The sequence below is a fragment of the Tyto alba genome, unplaced genomic scaffold, assembly GCF_018691265.1.
Source record: "Tyto alba isolate M040663 unplaced genomic scaffold, T.alba_DEE_v4.0 Super-Scaffold_10, whole genome shotgun sequence".
Taxonomy (NCBI): Eukaryota; Metazoa; Chordata; class Aves; order Strigiformes; family Tytonidae; genus Tyto; species Tyto alba.
In genome coordinates this window covers 9,145,092-9,164,333 of record NW_024881262.1, presented here as the reverse complement: position 1 = coordinate 9,164,333, position 19,242 = coordinate 9,145,092, and the positions used below count along the sequence as shown (strand labels likewise).

Genomic DNA, 19,242 nt, shown 5'->3' with positions numbered 1-19,242 from the left:
TAGATTTGAAGAGAAGGATGGAAATGCAAGGGGAAAAAGACATAGATTAGCATATCTCACCAGAATAGCTGCGTGGATTGCAGTAGCAGAAGTGCTGTCAGACATAAACAAAGAATGAGGACAAAGCAAAAGGAAAGTGTACATACAGTGAGAGCGGCCTGATTTAACCAATGAAAAAAACAATGATGAAAGGAAACCAGCACTGCCATTATAGAGGTGTCAAGAAAGTGGATTGCTGCTTCAATAAATTAATTCTGAAGTCTGAATGAACAATTCTTTTTTTCTTTTGTTTTCCTAAAGTCAGTCAAAGGGATGGTGTGATTCAGTAACACCAGTGGAGGGGATTCCCTCTGGGTCTTTGTCTCTTAGTTATCTGGGTGGTTTTTTTTTTGCTTTATCTCGCCTCCTGAACAGACATGATTACTTCATGTATATCCTGAAGTGTTTTGGGAAGGAATTAGATAATGGGCTGATGAAATGTGGGGGCTTTCTGGAACATGGAAAGTACCAGGCTGACAATAAACTCTGCATTTCTCTGGAACCAAGAGAAGACATGCATAGACTTTAGTGGTATTTTTAGCCATTTAGATTATATGTGTGCCTGTCCATCTTTACGCCTTTTGGTCTTAGGCCCTGCCAAGACTGGGGAGTTTTTTAGAAAATGTCTCATTGCCTCCTAGTACCCAATCATTGTTTTAACACGCAGTGTTTCACAAGATTTCCATCAAAAAGGTGTTTAGGGTGCTGCTAGAGCTATCTTGGCTGAGGTTTTCAGTTACAGATGAATCAGCACAATCTCCAAACAGGTTCCTTCCTCTACCTTCCCTCTGGAGATGTTTCAGACTCATCGGGCAGAAATCCAAGTACAGGGGACCTCCAGTAGCATTTAATCTATCAGAAACCAAAGTTGCTGTGTTGGCTGTAGTAACTCATAATTCAAAGAGAATTATTATTAGAGAAACTGATCTAGATATTGATTTTAAAAACTCACCTGGCATTGTATCTCACCATTTCTCTTTCACTGCAGAACAAATGGATTCCTTATAAAAACTCTAAAATAATAGGAAGCATATTGCTGAACTGGCTTAAGAATACCTACCTTTGGGGTAGCTCTGATTCTGCAGAGTAGTTTTTGGCATATGAAACCAGTGATCAGAAGCAGAACTGGATAAAAACTGCTTGTAAAATATTGCCAGTAGCAGGACTGGGGACTTCTGTTTTATTAGGAGTTCATACCTTATTCATATAATAAATGACTAAACAGACTATACAATGGGTGGGATGAGTTTTATAAGGAGAGGCAATTTCTTTTATTTGTATCAGTAGGTCTAAGAAAAGATAATCCTCCTTGCAAGCTTTGCTTTGCTGTTAGCCTTGGACTACCACCGCTGCAGCAATGCCACTCCTGCAAGAGTTCCCCTACAGAGAACTGTGTCCTGTGTGCTTCATTTTCCCAGTCTGCAACTGAAGAAACTTCTCCATCTCCCAAATGAGTCATGAGGATAAATTATGTCATTTTTATAAAATGTTTTAATTTGCTCCACTGGAAGGACAAAGACTGATAATTTCATAATATGTAACTACCTAAATACCATCTGATCTTTTCCAGGGCTTTTCTTACTGCCTGTTATTTTCCAGAGCTGTTTCAAAACAGAAGATGAGAAATGATGTGCTCATTCTGGGACCGTATCTTGTCAGTAATCACTGCTCAGAGTTCTGAGGATTGAATTAAGAAAAATGTAAGGGGACAAGCATAGTTTAAGGGAGAACTATCTTTGTGCCAATCTCTCCCTTTTATAAAAAGTTAAGACACTTACAGAGTGGTATAGTGACGCTGAGAAAGTTTTTTTCCTCTTCAGGTATGATCCAACAAACTGGAAGCCATTCCTTGTTGATTTTTTGCTATGTAATCACTCATTAAATGCAAAGTAAACATATTGCTGAATGACATCTGTCCTTTGGATAAACAGAGGACAGATGTATTGCAGTGCAGGAAAGCACAAGCTAGGCTTTGCAACCAGGACAAAGCTATTAAGATAATAGGTTTGAGTCAGTTAAGGGAAGTGCATAAATGTTTTTTAAACCTGATTTAAGGCAAGCAATGAGCTGTTTCATTACAGTACGTACTGTATGTTCCAGTATGTACTACCACTAACACCGAGCCATTTCTCAGTAATACACTAATAGCTCAAAGATTGCTATAACCACAGTAGTTATGATAATTATGTAAAATATTTTACAAAAATCTTGAGACTTCATGGTGCTGATGGTATGGCAGACCCATGCCGAGAAGATGGATGATGCAAGTGTCCCATGTTTAGTTTTGGAGTCCTGACCAGGGCTGCCCTATATTGGCTGTGCTGGGGCAATGAGTTCTACAGAGCTGTCCCTGAGGCAGCAAGGCGATCAGAGAGGGCAAGACTCTGAGGTGGTGTAGCCAGAGCATCCCACAAATGAGCTGTTCTGTATTTTCTCAGGTCTCACACTGGCCGTGATTGTCGTTTGGCAGTTTGATTGTAATTTGAGCATCAGATGTGGAAGGGCAGACAGGTCTGCACCGAATCTGACACACCTTTGTCAGCCAGCCTCCGTTGGCCTTTCTGCTTTCCACATACCAGTATAAAGATGGGCGCACCACTTAGGGACGTAGGATCACAGCTCTGTGAGGAATACAAGAGATTTGAGTATCTGTTCACCCGCGTCACTTCTACCTTGTTACTGATCTGCAAAGTTCAGTGGAGTTACTCCTTGCCACCGATGAAGAGGAACACCGCAGCCCACGGGGCGCTGAAGGCGAGATAGGACTCGGAACTGGTCAGGGCCACAAAGGCCGGGAAGGCGGCTGAAGTGTGGGGACGACTTCCCGGTGCCCTCACACGGGGCTCCCGCCACGGCCGGTGCTGGGCGGGCCTCGGCTCCGGGGGTGGGGGGGCCTGCGGGGCGCTGTCTCTTTAAGTGCTCTGACGTCAGCGCTGCGCAGCCATGGCAACGGCCCGTCACGTTGGCTGGGTCCATGCGGGAGGGGGAGGAGCTCCTCCCGCCGCGACCGAGCGCCATGGAGGCGGCGGCTCGGTGACACCCGCGCGGACCGTTACCCAGCCGGCAGGTACCTCTCGCCCGGGCGGCGGCGGGCCGCAGGGCCCCGCGGAGCCCAGCCCCCGCCGGCGGGAGGGGATAGAGCCGGGGCGGCCTCTGCCCGTCCCTCCCGGGGCTCGAACGGGGCTGCCTGAGGGCGGCGGCTGATCCCGCTGCGGCGTCCCCCTCCGCGCCACCGGTCGCCGGGGAGCCTCGGCCGGGCGCGGCGCGGCGGCAGGGCCGGGCCGAGCCGGGGGGGCCCGCGGGCCTCACTTCCTGGTCCGGCGGCAGCGCCGGCCGCCCCCGCGCTGCGCTCGGCCGCACACGGGGCGGAGGAGAGGGGCGGCGGCCGCCGCTCGGGGCCGGGCGGAAGGCTTGCGGCGGCGCTGCTCGGGCCGCGGAGCCTCGGGGTGGGCTCGGCCCCGTCGCCCTTCAGCGCGGGGAGGGCCGGTGGGAAGCCCCGGTGTGTGTGTGTGTGTGTGTGCGTGCGTGTGTCCCACGGTGGGGCCGCCCGGTGCCCCCCCCGCCCCGCGCGGGCGGCCCCATCCCGCGGGCGGGTGGGGGGGGGGGGAGCATGGGCGGCACCACCGCGCCGCAGCGGTGGGGGGGGGGGAGGGGGCGGTGCTCGGCGGGGAGAGCCCAGCCGCAGCGGGGGGGGGGAGCGCTGAGGCGGCCGCGGGCGTCGCCGCCAACAGCGGCCCTAGCTCGGCCGGTATCGCCGTTGTGACCCCGCCGAGCAGGTAAAAGCCCCGCCGCCGGGCCTGCGCTTCCCGCCGGTTGCCGCCGCGGGTGGAGGGGGATTCTGGCGGCGGGCCGTTGAGGGGCGCAGTCCCGCCTCGGGGCTGTGGGCGCTGGGGTTCGCCGGGAGCGGCCGGGCCCCGCAAAGGGTGGCCGGTATGGCCGGTTTCCCGTCCCGTTCCTTCCCCCGCCTCGCCTCCCCTCCCCGGAGCGCGGGCATGCTGCGGAGCCGCGCCCAGCCTCCGCGGGGAAGGGTGGTGCCGGGGCAGGGCTGGGCCGGGCCGCCGCGGCGCCCAGGGCTCCCCCGGGGGGGGGCGGAAGGGAGGGAGAGGCCCGTCCCCCCGCGGCGTTTCCTCAGGCTGAGGGTTTGGGGGGGGGGGGGGGGGCTTCAACCGCCTGGGCAGTCGGCGGCACCGAGTCCCCCGTTGCCGCCAGCGCCGGCACCGCTCGGCCGGAGGGAGCCGGCGGGCCCTGGCCCCGCTGTGCGGGCTGCGAGCGCAGCCCTGGGTGCGGGTGGCGGGGAGATGGGCGTGGGGCCGAGGTGCCCCTTCTCGCCTGAGAACTCCCTCCTTGTGCCCGGGGGGGCGTCAAGGACAGACCTGGCGTTGAAAATACTCGGATCGGCAATGCAGGTGGCATGCTGACCTGCGCGCAGGGCTGTGCGAAACGCTCCTGCCATCCCAGCGGTATCCACTGGCCCAGCAATTTGGATTTAAGGGGCTGTACGTACAGCTGGCAGCAGCAGGCAATTTCCAGGTTAATTGAACATATAAGGAAACTCTTATTTTTTCATTTCTATACCTATCTAGAACTTGTCTGGGTTTTGGCATTCCGTAATTCATCTCGTGGCAGGGGGCTGTGACTTGCGTGCGTTGTGTGAGTGTTGTGACAAGGGTAAATCGGAAGGTACTCCCTGTCTTTAGGAAAAGTGCAAAGTCATTAGATGCTTTTTGTGTCATACTTCATAGGTATTGCTGGTTTCCCCATGCAGGTTTTTTTTTTCTAAATCTGCTTTTTAAAATTTATTTGTAGTTATTGCTGGGATTATCAGCTTCTTTAATTTTCCGTGTGGTCGTTGTTGGAAATGGTGAAAAGCATCCAAATTGATTATATCTGGTAGACAACAAGTTCAGTTTATGTTGTAATATTATCTAAACTAATGCAAAATAAGTCTCTGATCTGTTCCCTTCTGTTAATTATACAGTTTGGGAATAGACGTGTTGTCTGTTATTAGACTGATTATTATAACGTGATTTTCCAGGCTGGTTTTCAGTTCTGGAATAGGAGCACAGTAAGTCAAAGCTTAGTATGAGTTGAGGAAAAAAATTGCTTGGAGTTTAATTTAATTATATATAATCAGTTTCTGAAACAACAGAATAGTAGCTGTTCTCTGCTAGGTAGAGGATATTAGGAAAGGAAGGAAAAAGAGTGGCAGAATGGTCTAGAGAGAGGAGACTGGTAACCAACCTCTAAACCCCACTATTGGGCATTGGGAGTGATGAAAACTGTAGTTTTCTGAGTCTGGTTCATTTTATATATTCAGTGGAGTTCTGTGTTCTAGTTAGGTCTGTGCTTTGAAAATGGTTTAGTCCGTTTTCTACTGAGAATCTGAACTGAGATATCAGAGCGATTGCTTGGTGACAAGTGGTTCCCTGGTGGTAGCTGGGTGCTTTTCCTTTTACTGGTTGTCAGCGCAAGCTCATTCTGGTTTGTAGGGGTTGCTGTGCTTCACCTGCAGAGTAAACTGCAAGAGCATTTGATGTGCTTTGTAGGATTTCATATACTTCCCTAAGTATAAATGCAGGATCCGGAGGTTTTTGGTAATTCTTGTGAGGAGTAATGGGAATACTGGGGACATGAGCCTGCAAAGTCATTCGAGGGTGCAGAGGGAAACCTGAAGTTGCTTTCAGACTTCTACTCGAAATATTGGAACTAATGTAGAAGATGGTCACTAATCTGATAATTAACTGATGGATATAGTAGATGTAATTACTGGTTAAAAGTTGAGGAAAGGCTGAAGTAATGTTAACTGTAGTAGTAACTATATCAACAAATTAAAATGAAACAAACCACATGACAAACCCTTATAATCCTGAAAGTCTTTTAATGGGTTGGGAATCTTCAGTGGGTTTTTGCAGTGTTTGTTTGTGATTCTTAAGCATGATAGCTGTGGTAAAGTTAATTTGTGCTTCCAAAGAACAAACTGATTTTATCTTGGAGGAAAGGGGCTAAGAAAAAGAGGGAGATCATAAATATATGGATATGTCTTGCTGTGTGTCTAATATGTCAAAATAGAGGCAATATTTAAATATGTATTATTTCCTTAAAATTAGAAGTTTTTACAGTGGATAATGTAGATGAGTTTTGCATATTTAATATGTTGAGAACCAAGGCTATCGTAATAATCCATAATAATATCTTCTGCCTGTTAATCATGAAAAATTTGAGTTTCAGTTTACAGGGATGTCTCCTTCTGTAATCTGTACTGGTAAAGTGGTACAGCAAATAGCTGGTGCTCTGTCTTTTGTCTAACCCCTTCCGAGTGCTTGAAAAGCTTGTCTTGTTACTGTTCAGGTCATTTAAATCTTAAGTAGAAGATAGTTGACTACGAATGTCATCTGTTATGTTGGATAATGCAAGTTTCAACTATATGTTGTCTAGCTGAGTGCTCATATATCTAGTGTTCAATTTGAAAAAGTATTTTAATTATCCAAACGGTTTCTAAATTAGAGCCTGGGACTCAAAAACCTCATGAGAAAACCTTGCAAAAATATTTTTGAATACAAAACTGTGCATAGTTCTCACCTAGACCATTATGCAACTTTTAAAAATGCCACAATTTATGAATATAAGATTTTGAAGGCAAAATACTAAAAAAAAAAAAAAAATTAAAACCCTACAATATGCAGTGTACTATATATCCTCTTCAGTTACTGTCTTCTCTGCCAGTCATAAATTAAGACTGTTGTGTCACTGAAGATGAGGTCATTTGATTTACCGTTTTTTATCTTAAGAGTGACTTTAAAAAGTCTCATCAAACTAGTGAGAAATTCAGTATCTCTGAGCTTGATGTGCAGTGCTTGCTCACGGAATGTAAATGCTTAGGGACAGTGATAAAACAGTGATTGTATTTTGTAATTAATACCGTCTGAGAGTATCAATGCTCAGATTAATGCAATTCCCAAGTGCCTGGAACTTACTGTTTAGAAAGTATGCATAGTATTGGTAATCAAGAAAATATTTTTTAAGTTCCACCAGAATTTTTCTCTCCTCTAATTAGATGCAGACCTGTCACTTACTTCATCTTCTGAAGTGTGTAATTAAATTTAGTTGTTATTGTTTTGTTCTTGTATGAGACCTCTGTGTTTTGCAACCCAGTGTTTTGTAATAGAATTTATGTGAAAGATGCTAAACAGAACTAAAGCAAATGATCGTGAAAAACGTGAACGTGTGCTGTTCTCTTAAGGTTGTGGTTTGATATCTGATACTAGGGCAGAGAGCTTCATAGAGCTTTCTAGATAACACAAGGCAGTGCTATACAAAGGTGCAGCTTTAATTCTAAAAAATCTGTACTCTTTAGGATTGTGTTAATGTATTCAGCAGTGTATGAACGGTGAAACAGTCCATCTTTGCAGAGAGCCTGAAACAAAAGACCAAGAGGTGAACTTCTTGATGTTTTGAATGGGTTTCAGCTTGGATGCCATCAGTGATACTCGATGTTCTGGTTATTATGAGTTGCTGTAGTTAGTGTGGGGAAATATCCTAATGAGAACTGAGCTGAAGGCTTATAAAAAAATCAATTAAAACAAATACAGATGGACATCAACTAGCAAATAGTTATGCTATTCAGTGAAGACAGTTTCACTTCCTTTAAGATGTCTTGGCTTCCAAAAGTATGTGAAATGCTGACATACAGTAAAACAAATTCTGATTCAGTTACTATAACTCTTGCAGTCTGTTGCCTTCTGAAATGACTTAAACTGGAAAGGAAGGGAAGGATAGAAGTGCCTGACTGTAATGTAGAGCAAAAGGCATTTTCGTGTTCCATCTATTACATAAAATTAGTTGTTTGGAGGCAAAATAGGTTTGCCAGTTTGCAGAAACAGTAGTTTTCCCCCCCCTTCTTATGTTAGATCTCAAACAAATATTAATCATATGGATTTTCAACATAAACCAAGTGTTTGAGTCACTGTGATTCCTACTGCTTTGAAACGTTAAAAGAGCTGAGTAATGCTAAGATTAAAATTATTTTATGAGATTTTAATTTTCATTCGGGGGGAAGGGGAACGAAATAAAATAATCAAATCAGTCTCATAATTGAATGTGTTTCTTAAATGAGATTTAAGACCTTGGATGTGCTCTTGATGACTGGCTTGGTGTCTTTGACAAGAACAAATAACCTCCTCGCAATAGTCCTGGACCTGTTTGGTTTGTTTTCATAGTGCAGTTATTATTTCAGGTGGTCAGCATCTAGTCTAGCACAGAGCACCCAAGCAGCTTCAGGATACCTTGACAACTGGATTCTTGTTGGGTTAATTTTTGTATTAATTTTTGCCCCTTTTTTTTTTTTTTTTCACTCTATTATTTCCAACATGAATTGCACTTACGACATTTTGTAATTATATAATAAAATGTAATTATTATGTGGTATTTGTACACATTGAATGTCCTTTCTGTCATGACTGATTGCTTTAAGTGATTGTTAATGTAAACCAATTTTATTCCTAGTTTGGAAAAGGAAGACATTTTCCTTCCTTCAGATTCTTTATTTAAATTGAGCTTAGTTGTTACTGAGTTGAAAGATTCAGATTGCATATATAGATGCTACGCTTGTCAAAATCCAATTTAACATACTAAATTTAGAGCTTTGGTGTGTATCTAGTGACTTTGATCAGTTTTGGTGATTTGACTTAAAGATTTTGACAGTACAATGTAATGTCAGAGTATTAAAAAATTTATAAATGTATGGTATATTAGGTTTTAGGTGGATGTACTATATAACGGCTTTTTCCCCCAAAAAAATTATAAATTAGGCAATAAAGTCATTAATTATAAGTTAGGTTTAAGCAAATGTATTTATCATGTGTTGCTTTGTGAGAATGCATACCAGAGTCCTTTGTTATACATTTACATGGTGGTGATGAGAAGGAAAGGAAGTAGAAGAGCTAATAGAGTTCTCTAGCAATCTCAACATTAGGTAAAAGAGTCAAGAGTTCAAATAATGGCACAGCAAAGTTTCCAAGAAGACATTAAGTCCAGATGTCCCAGAATATCAGGAAACTAATAATGATGTTAATACCACTGTCTTCCGACTGGGTCAGTAGGAAGGACGTAGTAGGGATGTTGAGTGCTCCTAGCAATCCTAGGGGAGGAGAGCAGTGGTCCCCAGAGAAATGTTGCAGCATTTCACAGGGTATTATGTGCCCCTTTTTAATCTTACTGACTGACACTTGTGGGGCAAGAAACTTCTGCATATCCAAAGTATGGAGAATGAGGTGGCCAGGAGGCAAAACTGCTGGTTTGGGTGCTACAGGCACAACCTTAATCTCTAAGATAGGCAACAGAAAAGAGGGAACTCCTCTTTTGTTTTCAGAGCAGCCCCGAAGAAGGAGCTGGATTATTTTTTCTTGTACAACAGGATAAAAATGTAATAAAAATCCAAAATAAAAGCGCTATAAATGAGTTGCTGTTCCCCACACTTTAGGAAAAAGCACCTAATTGGGAAGGTCAGGTTGTCTCTAATGACAGGCAGTCATTAAGGCGCTTTTTTTTTTTTTTTCTTCTCACATCTATTATAGTTACAAATGCAAATAGATGAGCATCAAAAGCCAGACAGGAGCTTTGAAAAGGGATGAAATGAAGAAAATTGGCTTTTGCTAGCGGTGTTGTTTCAGAAGCTTGAGCCATTTTCTGTTCTCAGTCTCTACAGAAACCTTGTGGCCCTGAGTTGTAGACCTTTATAGTAACTTTGACAAGATGACAGCTGAAAGGCCAACATCCTAAGCAAACAGTTAAATTGCTTAAGAGTTTCATTGGTATGGCTAATGTTTGCCTTTTCTTTGAGTCAGTTATCGTTTTGCTTTGTGCTTAGCTTCTGGAAGCAGGAGTTTAAGAATATAAAGCCATTTTTACTAATCTTTCAATCACAAGTGCTGAGAAAAAGTCCAAAATGGTATTATGTGTATCCCAAAAGTTAAAACCGAAAGACTTAGAAGAACAGTGTCTGCTCTTTGGTAAAGGGTAGAAGCAGAGGCGATGTACTTAGCTAGGCTGCTGTTGACCCAGCTCACTCTGAGATACATAGGAAGTGTTTACAAGAACAGAATTTTCAGTGGATTGGAAAGATAACCTGCAGCAAAGCAGGTTGTGGAGCCATGGGCTCTCTTGTGGCCACGGTGCCTGGCAAATACATCCCTGTTTATGACCACAGGCTTTGCCTCCACAGGGGAATTCAGCTACTTGTAACCCAGTGAGTGTCACATTTTCATAGAAAAGTTCTTGTATTTAAAAAAAAAAAAAAAAAAAAAAAAAGGCACTTTGGGAAAGACTTGTTCTAGTGGGAATGTTGTACTACTTTCCTTCAGCATTTTGTTCCTCTTCTGTTGGAGACTTCATCTAGGGCATTTTCATTCCAGTAGCCAAGTAGGTAATTTCTGGCTTTTGGCCTTTATATTCTGTATGTTTGTGACCTGAATATCTTTTTTTATTATTTTTATTTTTTTTCTCTTTTTGGACTATGAACTTTACATTTGGATTTTAATGCATTGTAAGGGCGTGAAAAATAGTGAATCACAAGTTTAATTTACAACTTCCTTTTAAATAGTATCAGCTGTATCTAGATAGGGTTTTATATAAGAAAGATTTTTATTTTGCCTAAAAGTTTTGTGCTAGATATAATCAGTACATTAAAAATACTCCTCTGATAAAGACAGCCTTTATTTTGAGAACCCTGCAAGTGTGAGGGTAGTTAGAAGCACAGTGATAGATATTGCTTTAACATAACAGCTTCCTTAAATATTCGGTGTGGTTTCTTTTTTAATAAGTGACCGCTCGAAAACAGACGATACTGTGTGAGAAACATCAAAAGCAATTCAAAAGAGTGTAGATTAGATATATAAATTTCATCCCTCATGGTACCTGAAGTAGTTACACAGTCTATGTACTCTTAATCCCATACTTGGATTAGTAGTAGGGTGAAAACCAGTACTTGGGGTTTTCACTTTCTAGTAGGGGATTTCTAATCATTCGGTGGCTCTGTGAAGTGAGGTTTTTGATAGTATTTTTGTTGCTGTTTTTGGTTTTCTTCTTTTAGGCCTATGATAATACGCATCTCAAAAAAAAAAAAAAAATTAGAAAAAACCTACTTAAGTAGCCTGTACTCTGGTCTGGAAGAGGACTTTATTTGTAGTTCTAAGACATAAAAATTAATGACCAGAAACGTATTGTGAACTAAAAGCAAAATTAAAATGAGACCTGAGGTCAATAGTTTTATCAGATCTTTGGATAATTAGTGTAAAAAAGCAAATGTTTATATTCCCTTGTTTTCTTATGAAAGAGTACAGCTGTATGCTAAATGTTACAGCTGCGTAATTATGTGAACTGCATAATGCCTCGCTGTAACTTTGGTACCAAGGGAGTATGTGTGTGGTGCTGAATGGTGAGGAGGAGGGAAGGGTGCTAAAGACTATGTATAGATCAAATGCATTTTTTTTCCCAAGCTGGTGATACATTTGAAAGGATGCAATGTGTATGTGTAACTGGTACTGCTGGGCTTTCTGCTCCTGAAGTGTGTAAGAATGCTCCGCTTTCAAAAGCTGTCAGGCAGAAATTATTTCAGTCAAGTGAATAGTCATCGTAGTTGGGTCGAGGCACTTTTCCGGTAGACAGTGTTAGTTTCTCCTAATGTCTGTCTTCTCCACTGACTTTCAACCTGAAATTTTCTGTGTACTTAGTGCCTTCTATGCATACCATGCAGTCTGCATGCTCTTGGAAAACATGCGGCGGCTTAAGTAACCTTTTGTGCGTGGAGGTGCCAGACCAGATTTTGTGTGCATAGCACTGCTTGGCCCTACAAGATGCCAGAGTACTATGCCACTTCAGTAAATATTAATGTAGCAGCCCTTTTAAAAAAATCCAAGATCAAACTCATTTACAGATGGATTTAAATGCTAGTGGTCTTTCAAAATGACTTTGAATTGTCACTGTACAGTGCGCTTTTCAGAACAAAACTTGTTAGAATAGCTCCTGGTTATGGCTGGGTATTTGAAGAGGCAAATAAGATGGTCCATCAGCTTACCCTCTGTGTCTGTCTGTCCCCAAGGGAGAAATTGGACTGGAACCATCTCTGTCTGTGTTGTTACTTAGGGTTATATCTTTTTGCTTCATTAAGATCTTTCTTGCCACTTCTTGCATATATTGAATTGCAAAACCAATAATAATTTGTTCAGTCATGGAGTGTCCTGTGACATTTGGTCAGTGAACCAAATTTTCACTGGAGGATCATTATTATAGTCGCTAAAGACAACATAATTAGAATTTCACATGGAGTTCTGTTTGCAGGGAGTGTGATAAAAATAAATCTGTGCTTATGTACCAAAACATTTTGACCTGGAAACGAACATAATGAATATAAGATTCAAGAATGTTACTTTTGGAAAAATCACTCTTTTGGACTGTGAAATATTCATGACTGAAAAATTCCTTCCTTCCTGTGCTTTTTTCAGCCTTGTGCTTAACACTGAATTTTTTTTTTTTTCTTTCTTTCTTAGAATCTAGTGTGTGTGGGCAAGGAAGAGTAGGGGCTTTCTGTATGTGTTTCATGAATGTACTTGGCTTGGACTTTAAGTTGGGTTTTAGAAATAAACTGTCATATCTCTGAGCTTAAGACATCAGTCTAGTGAACCATCAGCTTATCGTGTCTAAAGTCACTGATCATTTTTTAGTAGTAAATAAGAATTATTTCACTCTAATTTCTAAACTGTGGTTTCCTTTGTCTATTTAGTGACTGCTGTTAACAACGCCAGTATTTGCTGGTCTGTTTGTCTTCCATGGAAACCGTAATCGAACCAGTTGTCAAACGCGGAGACGTGTTGTGATCTGTTAAGAGTGATCACCGTGCGGGTTTGCTCTCTCATTTGCAAGCTGCACATGCGCGGTGTCGGCACCACTGGTAAAATGGCATTGACTTCTAAACCCAGCAGTGGCACAGCGAGCTGCCTCCGAGCCGCCGCTTCCTCCGCTCTCCGCTGTTAGTGAAAAACAGTAAAGGTCGATACTTAAGAGTACTGAAGTCTGAAGGTGAACACATTTACATTTGTCTGACTCAAATTACTCCTGTTAATAACTCCAAGTAGTTACTGTGGTAAATACAAACGTTTTCGTGGCAGGCTTTATTTCAAAGTTACATTAAAATGACGAACTACATAGCTATGTGTGTATAAAACAGCACATACTCCTGTTCTTTATGATGTGTAGGGCCACGAGGTGTTTTGGCGGAGGAAGGAAAAAGCAATATTGTTGGCTTGAAACTCCTTCTGCCACACAGTTCGTGGGGTGGGGTTGTATTCATGATGTAACTGCATGGGGCATGTTGGCACACGAAGAGGCAAGACTACTTTCAGGCCCCACTGATGCGTTGTTTGCTTGTGGGTCTCTTTTGTGACCTCTCTTTTCCAGCTGTACATGCAATTTTGAGCACATACAGTCATCGGTTCCTTAAAATTGGGGATGGTATCTGTTAGAGAAATGGGTGTTTAAATAAGTTCTGCTAATACCCTTCCTCTCGAGAGGCGTTGGTTGATTATTTCCTGTTTTTGTACCAAAGCTATAATGGAGACATATCACTTTAAAACACTTCCAAAATGTGCAGAAGTGCAACAATAGCGCTGACCTCAGCGAGCGAGGTCACACCCAGGCTGCTTCCTGTTTTCTTCTTGGGGAGACCAGAGGCCCTGAATATGGGAGAACCCTTCTTTACGTCTGCCTGCGGGCTCAGAAATCAGAGTGGCAATTCCGTGTCACAGAATGAAAATTTAAAAAGCCTAAGGAGAAGATTCAGTTAGAATTTCCACGCTTATTTTCTAAATGGTAATCTTGTTTTTTTAAAAAAATAACCATTACTCTCTTTATGGAAATGCCTAAGATGTTCTGCAACTAATGCACCCCTCAGAAGTATACGTTACATATACAGAAGGGAAGGAAATGCACTGAAGAGGTTTTGGAGGAGAGCGAGAAAACCCAAGGTACACAGTGACACAATTACAGCCCTTACGTACTGTTATTTCAATTTATGCCCCTCTCTACTTGGATTTAAGTATTAGTTGACTGATATAAAAGCTCATTGCTTTGTTGTCTGTGTTTATTGATGCAGTACAACTACAAATCAGAACAAAGAACTGGGAACATGAATAGCTGGTAAGGCCTCTGAGAAACAGAGAGACAACATAGGGCCAAGGTACAATAAAAAAAGGCATTCAATGTTTAATTTTCCTCAGTGGAGAGCTGAGTGTGTGCGTGGTCCTCATAGTTCTACCATAGTAAAAATATTACGTAAAATTCTGACTAAAAGACTTTTTATATATGAAGGTATGTAACTACAGTTTAGCATTAATGCATTTATTTTAAATGGCTGTTGTGCAGGCAGAGATTTCTCTTTATATAAGGCTTTGTCCACTATGTCAGAGTTTATAGGTTTTGAACTGTTCTTGAATATGTCAAATTAATTTCCTTCAGGCTGTAAGAAATAAAACCTTTCTGTTTTTCTTCTTTCTTCATGGCTTTGGAGAGACATAAATGAGTGGGTAAAGCTGCTGAAGTCTTGATTAGTGTCACTAAATGAGAAAATGTTTTATCAACATCTTCTTTGGCACATCCTGAGTATATAAAGTATTAGTCTGTGTATGCTGCTGGAGCTCAGCTTCAGAGCCAGAACCCCAGTCCAGTGGTGTTGAGACAGCAAAGCTTGCATACGCTGTCAGCAGTGACCAAAGACACGCAGGTAATGACACAAGCGACTTCAGCATATAAAGGTTTTGTGGACTGAAGCCTGAATGTGTGCGAGTTACCACCACAGCTCCCTTGAGAGAGATGCGGAGTATTTGTTTGTGTCTTTTTCCTGTAATTAGTAAAGTGCTATAGTTAGCATTCCTTATGTTTAGCCACCTGTGTGATCACTAGTAAGGATGATCACATCAAAGCTATGTGAAACCTCCTCTCTTACTTTCTGCTGTGGTGTGTTGGTCACTTGTGAGATCTTGCTGCATGCCAGTTGAAAAACTGAGATTGATATGTATAGGTATGCACTTAGTTCTGAAGGATTGATTTTTTTTTTTTTTTTTGTATATATACAAAATACAATTCATGACTAAATAATTACTTAGTTGATAGCTTTTAAGAATCTGGTCAGACAGATTGTTCTTTCTGCAGTCTCTAATCTCTATTTGGAACAAAGATAACAATGCTTTGTTGTGGGGAGGGACGTATTTACACTTCACTAGTCCTTTTTTTTTTTTTTTTTTCCCCCTCCTGTCTATGGTGATTTTTACATGGGAAGCTAAGCTTGCTGAGGCAAGTAAAAATACTCTGTTGTGTTTTGTTTTGGTGGTTTTTTTTTTTTTTAATTGTTGTTTTATTTTAAAGAAACCAAATTACTTACTATCTCAGTTTGTGAACTGCAGTCTTCTCTGAGACAGATACAGCTCTGCTTTGCAGAACTAAAGGTTCCTATCACTACAGGCCTGACTATCCTGTTTTGAGTAATCTGCCAAGTATCAGCCCATTTCCTGGTTTTCCAGAGCTGGGTTGGCTCTTGGCCCCTTCGCCAGCCTCCTGCTCCATGCTGTGGGGTCATCAGATCCCATCTGATGAACTCCCTGCATCCCGGCTTGTGTGGGTGCTGTGTCCTGCCCAGCTGCCAGCTGGTGTGTCCCAGAGGTCCTGGGCCCAGTGAATCTTTTTACAGTGTGTGCTCAAGTGCATTTGGAGTGAGTTTTTGCAGAGAACAAGGCTTTTTTCCAGCCACAGTGTTTGAGTCTGCGGGTTGCAGAGAAAGTACTTTTGAGATGAACCTGTGGTAATTTGTCACTGCCTGCCCATGTAATGAAGAATTAAACTCCTAGCAAATGATGCTGCTACTGAATTAGGAATAGTGTAAGGGGTAATTTATCTGTGGAGCACTCAAGCCCGCCAGTGGCTTTCTTGACACCAGATACACTGAGGAATCTGACTTAGTTAATTATTTTGCCTTGGGAGGCACTTTATTTTGGTATCAGTAAATTCACTTGTACGAGTCCGCTGAGGAAAAATTGCAGTACAGTTCAGCCTACAAATGACATTGCTTTTCCGAGGGCAAAGATGTGCTGCCTTGGTTACACAATAGTTACTGCTCACAACGAGCTCCCTGCATTGTTGTTTATGAAGGGAAGCATCTCGTGTCCTTGACCCTGTTTCCTAATCGCTTGGGTATCCTGCAGTGGTACACCCCCTGGCTACCAATGGTATTAAAAAGTTCTTCCCCTTCCTGTTGCTCATCCCCTCAAGGCCTCTTTGCCGTAGCAGATGATATTATTCATAGTACATCATGCACATCATGAATTGCATTTGAAGAGAAGCATCTGGCTTCTTCATCAGGGTTTCTGCCTGTGAATGTTGAAAAGCAGATACCACTAGTATTCTGCGTCTAAGGTAACTCAGAATATTTTTTCTCTGACTAAACATTTATTAAAAATACTTATAAGTCAGGACAGTAGACATTGCGTTACTTCTGGTCTCTTGAGATGGCAGGTGGAATCCTGACTCTCTGCACATAGAGGTGTAAAAGCTGAAGGCTTCGTGGTGTGCATGGCCGAGTACGATACAGCTGGGCTCCTGGGGAAGTTTATGTTTGAAAGAAAGAATTTTCCAGGCTGTGGAGCAGTCCTCCTTCCTGGCTGTAGTATTTTGATCTTCCTGGAGGGGAGAATGAACAGGCATGTGTCATTTGTAACCTAGTACGGGATGGAGTTGAATCCACTGTGGTTTTCAGTAATTTGTTGTATGAGGAAAAATGTGCAATACAGAGATGGCTTCTGTTCTTTGCAATCCCTGTAAGCCCTGCAAAAGCAGTCCCACCATTTAATCTGATAAAAAAACAAGTTGTTTTTTATCTGATGGCTGGTAGTGTTGAGAAATAGTACACTTGAAGGTAGTGATGACCTGCTTCTCTGCACCAAGGACAGGTTTACAGGATGCAGCCTCCGCTTTGCCACTGCTGCCAGCCATCTCGCTTCTGTGTTCTTGCTGTGCTTCACTGGTCACCTTGCTGATACACTTAAAAACAGTATTACAGCAAGTAAGTCTAGTCTGGATAATGATCTATGCACGTAACTACATCTTGACTATGACTTGCTCTCTTTTAGCCGTATCACTGTAGGATCAGAAGCATTAAAGCAGATAGAGATGTCGTGTGTGTGAGTTCCAAGCACGTGCTTATCCTCCTGCGAGCTGCCATGAGCATGACATCAGGAAGGTGTTCACACAGCAGTTTGACAAGAGTTCAGAGATGCTCCTTGCAGAGTTAGTGTGAATCTGAGAGCTTCCTCCCTACCCACTCAATTTCTGTGATTTTTCTGGTGGCACCTTGAAATAGTGCTTTAAACAAACGTAAAAATTCCAAGTGGAAAGATCTTACGCGTGGTTCTGCTACATACTTTATGGTGGATGATCATCTGAACACACGAGCAGTTGCATTGGGAGCTGTAGCCAGCCAGTACAACGGAGAGCATTGGATACACTTCAATTTAATAGTTAAACTATGCACTTAGTATGTTTACTATAATATCCTGGTATTTATGTATGGCTTAAGAATATCTCAGTTTGTTGTTCAGATGCTGCATACTGCAAAGGTACTTGAATGCTTAAAGCTAGAATAATCCAGTTCTAAAATTAATCTAGATTTTGTAGAAATGTGTACTGGCTTGGAGGCTGTTATATTCACCGAGGTATAGCTTGACCTTGAACCACTGATACATTTCTGCTGAGTAGTAATGCTTATGACCTTGCGAATTTAGAAAATACTGATGTTGCTAGGACTTTTCAACTACAAAAAAAAATACTTCCAAAAAGTACAAAAGATCATTGTCCTTTAATTTGCTTTGGAAATTATTTTTAAGATGAAGGTGGGTGGGTAAGAAGGTTTCTGAAGCTGGATTTTGTCTGTGTAGGAATTTATACAGGTATGATGTGATTTAAAACTGTTAAACTTAACGTCTGTTCAGCTGCTGGTGCAGCTTGATACAGAAATGGCATTAATGATGAGCAATACTGATACAAATGACATTAAAGTCATTAACACTGACTTTATGGTTGAAGTTCAGAATGGTCACTGATGTGCCAGTGCAGTGCTACAGCTAACTTTCTAATATGCTCACGGTTTTACCTATCAATAAAAAAAATACCCTAACTTTAGCTGCTTATGACCAGCCACGTGTGCTTCCAGTTGAATAGTAATGCCACTTTCTTTATGATCGATTATTCTGTGTTGAAGTTACTATTTACAGAGTACTGAAGTGTGTGGCACATCACAGGGCAGAAGCTGTCTTCCCTTCTTAGAAAATTAGAGATATATCAACTTCTCTGTTAGGAATCTTTATCTTCTGTTAAAAATAGCATTCAAGAGTACTGAAGCATTGGCAGGCATCATGGTTGTCTTGCTTTAGACCTTTTAGTCCATTGGTTCATCTGTGTTAACTTCGTGTCGGTTGTAGAACAAAAAAGGGGGAAAACTTACAGAAGAGCCTAATTTGATACTGTCGGAACTGAAAGTGGAGCTTTATTTTGTAGAGGTCTGGTATTCCAATCAAATGTATTAAGATTGTAATTAAACTTGACAGACTCTAAAGTGATTAGTGTGCATGCTAAAGTGATGGTTTTAATGCTTGATCTTAATGTCCGATTTTTTTAAAATCAGACATTTGTGTTGATGACATATATTTTATGCCTGCTGTGCATTTAGCAATATTAAATAGTCTGGGCTTCTGAAATAGGAAGGTGATAGTAAATAAAGTAGTCTCCTAGAGTATTCACATATGAATTACAGTGTCTTTGTAGTTGAACGGCGTGGGTTTAAGGAAGGGGAAGGTGTGAACTTCATAGTTTGCTTATGTATAGCTGAAAATACTAGTTAGACCTTCTAAGTCACCACTCTGCTCTTACCAATTAGGATGTATTTTGGTTTGGAGATGATCCAATCTGTGTGTGTTTGTGTTTGCCACCTTTCTGATGTACTTTTTCTGTCATGAAAAAAACACAGGCAAGTGCCTGGCTTGTTTGTGAACTAGCTACTAGCTTGTTTTACTTTCAATGCAAGGATATTGAAGTCCACATGTATGTGAATAGACTTAAGAGGTCTCTGTAGTGGTGTTTGACTGCATTGCTCTACTGGGGATAAAGAGG

At 42.1% G+C, this 19,242-nt stretch overlaps 1 protein-coding gene across 6 annotated transcripts in view; it reads left to right on the top strand.

Moving 5' to 3' along the window:
• The window catches only part of GNB4 (G protein subunit beta 4), a 75,869-nt gene that overhangs the window by 40,209 nt on the left and 16,418 nt on the right, over window positions 1-19,242 (top strand). Inside the window, exon 1 of one of the 6 annotated variants that reach the window (XM_033006392.2) lies at window positions 3,001-3,106. The exons of 3 other annotated variants lie outside the window; for them this stretch is intronic. The gene's annotated coding sequence lies outside the window, so the exon portion shown is untranslated. Of the gene's footprint in view, window positions 1-3,000; window positions 3,107-3,515; window positions 3,539-3,727; window positions 3,816-19,242 lie in introns of those variants that run through there. 2 more of the 6 variants (XM_033006397.2, XM_033006393.2) reach the window with 2 other exon arrangements.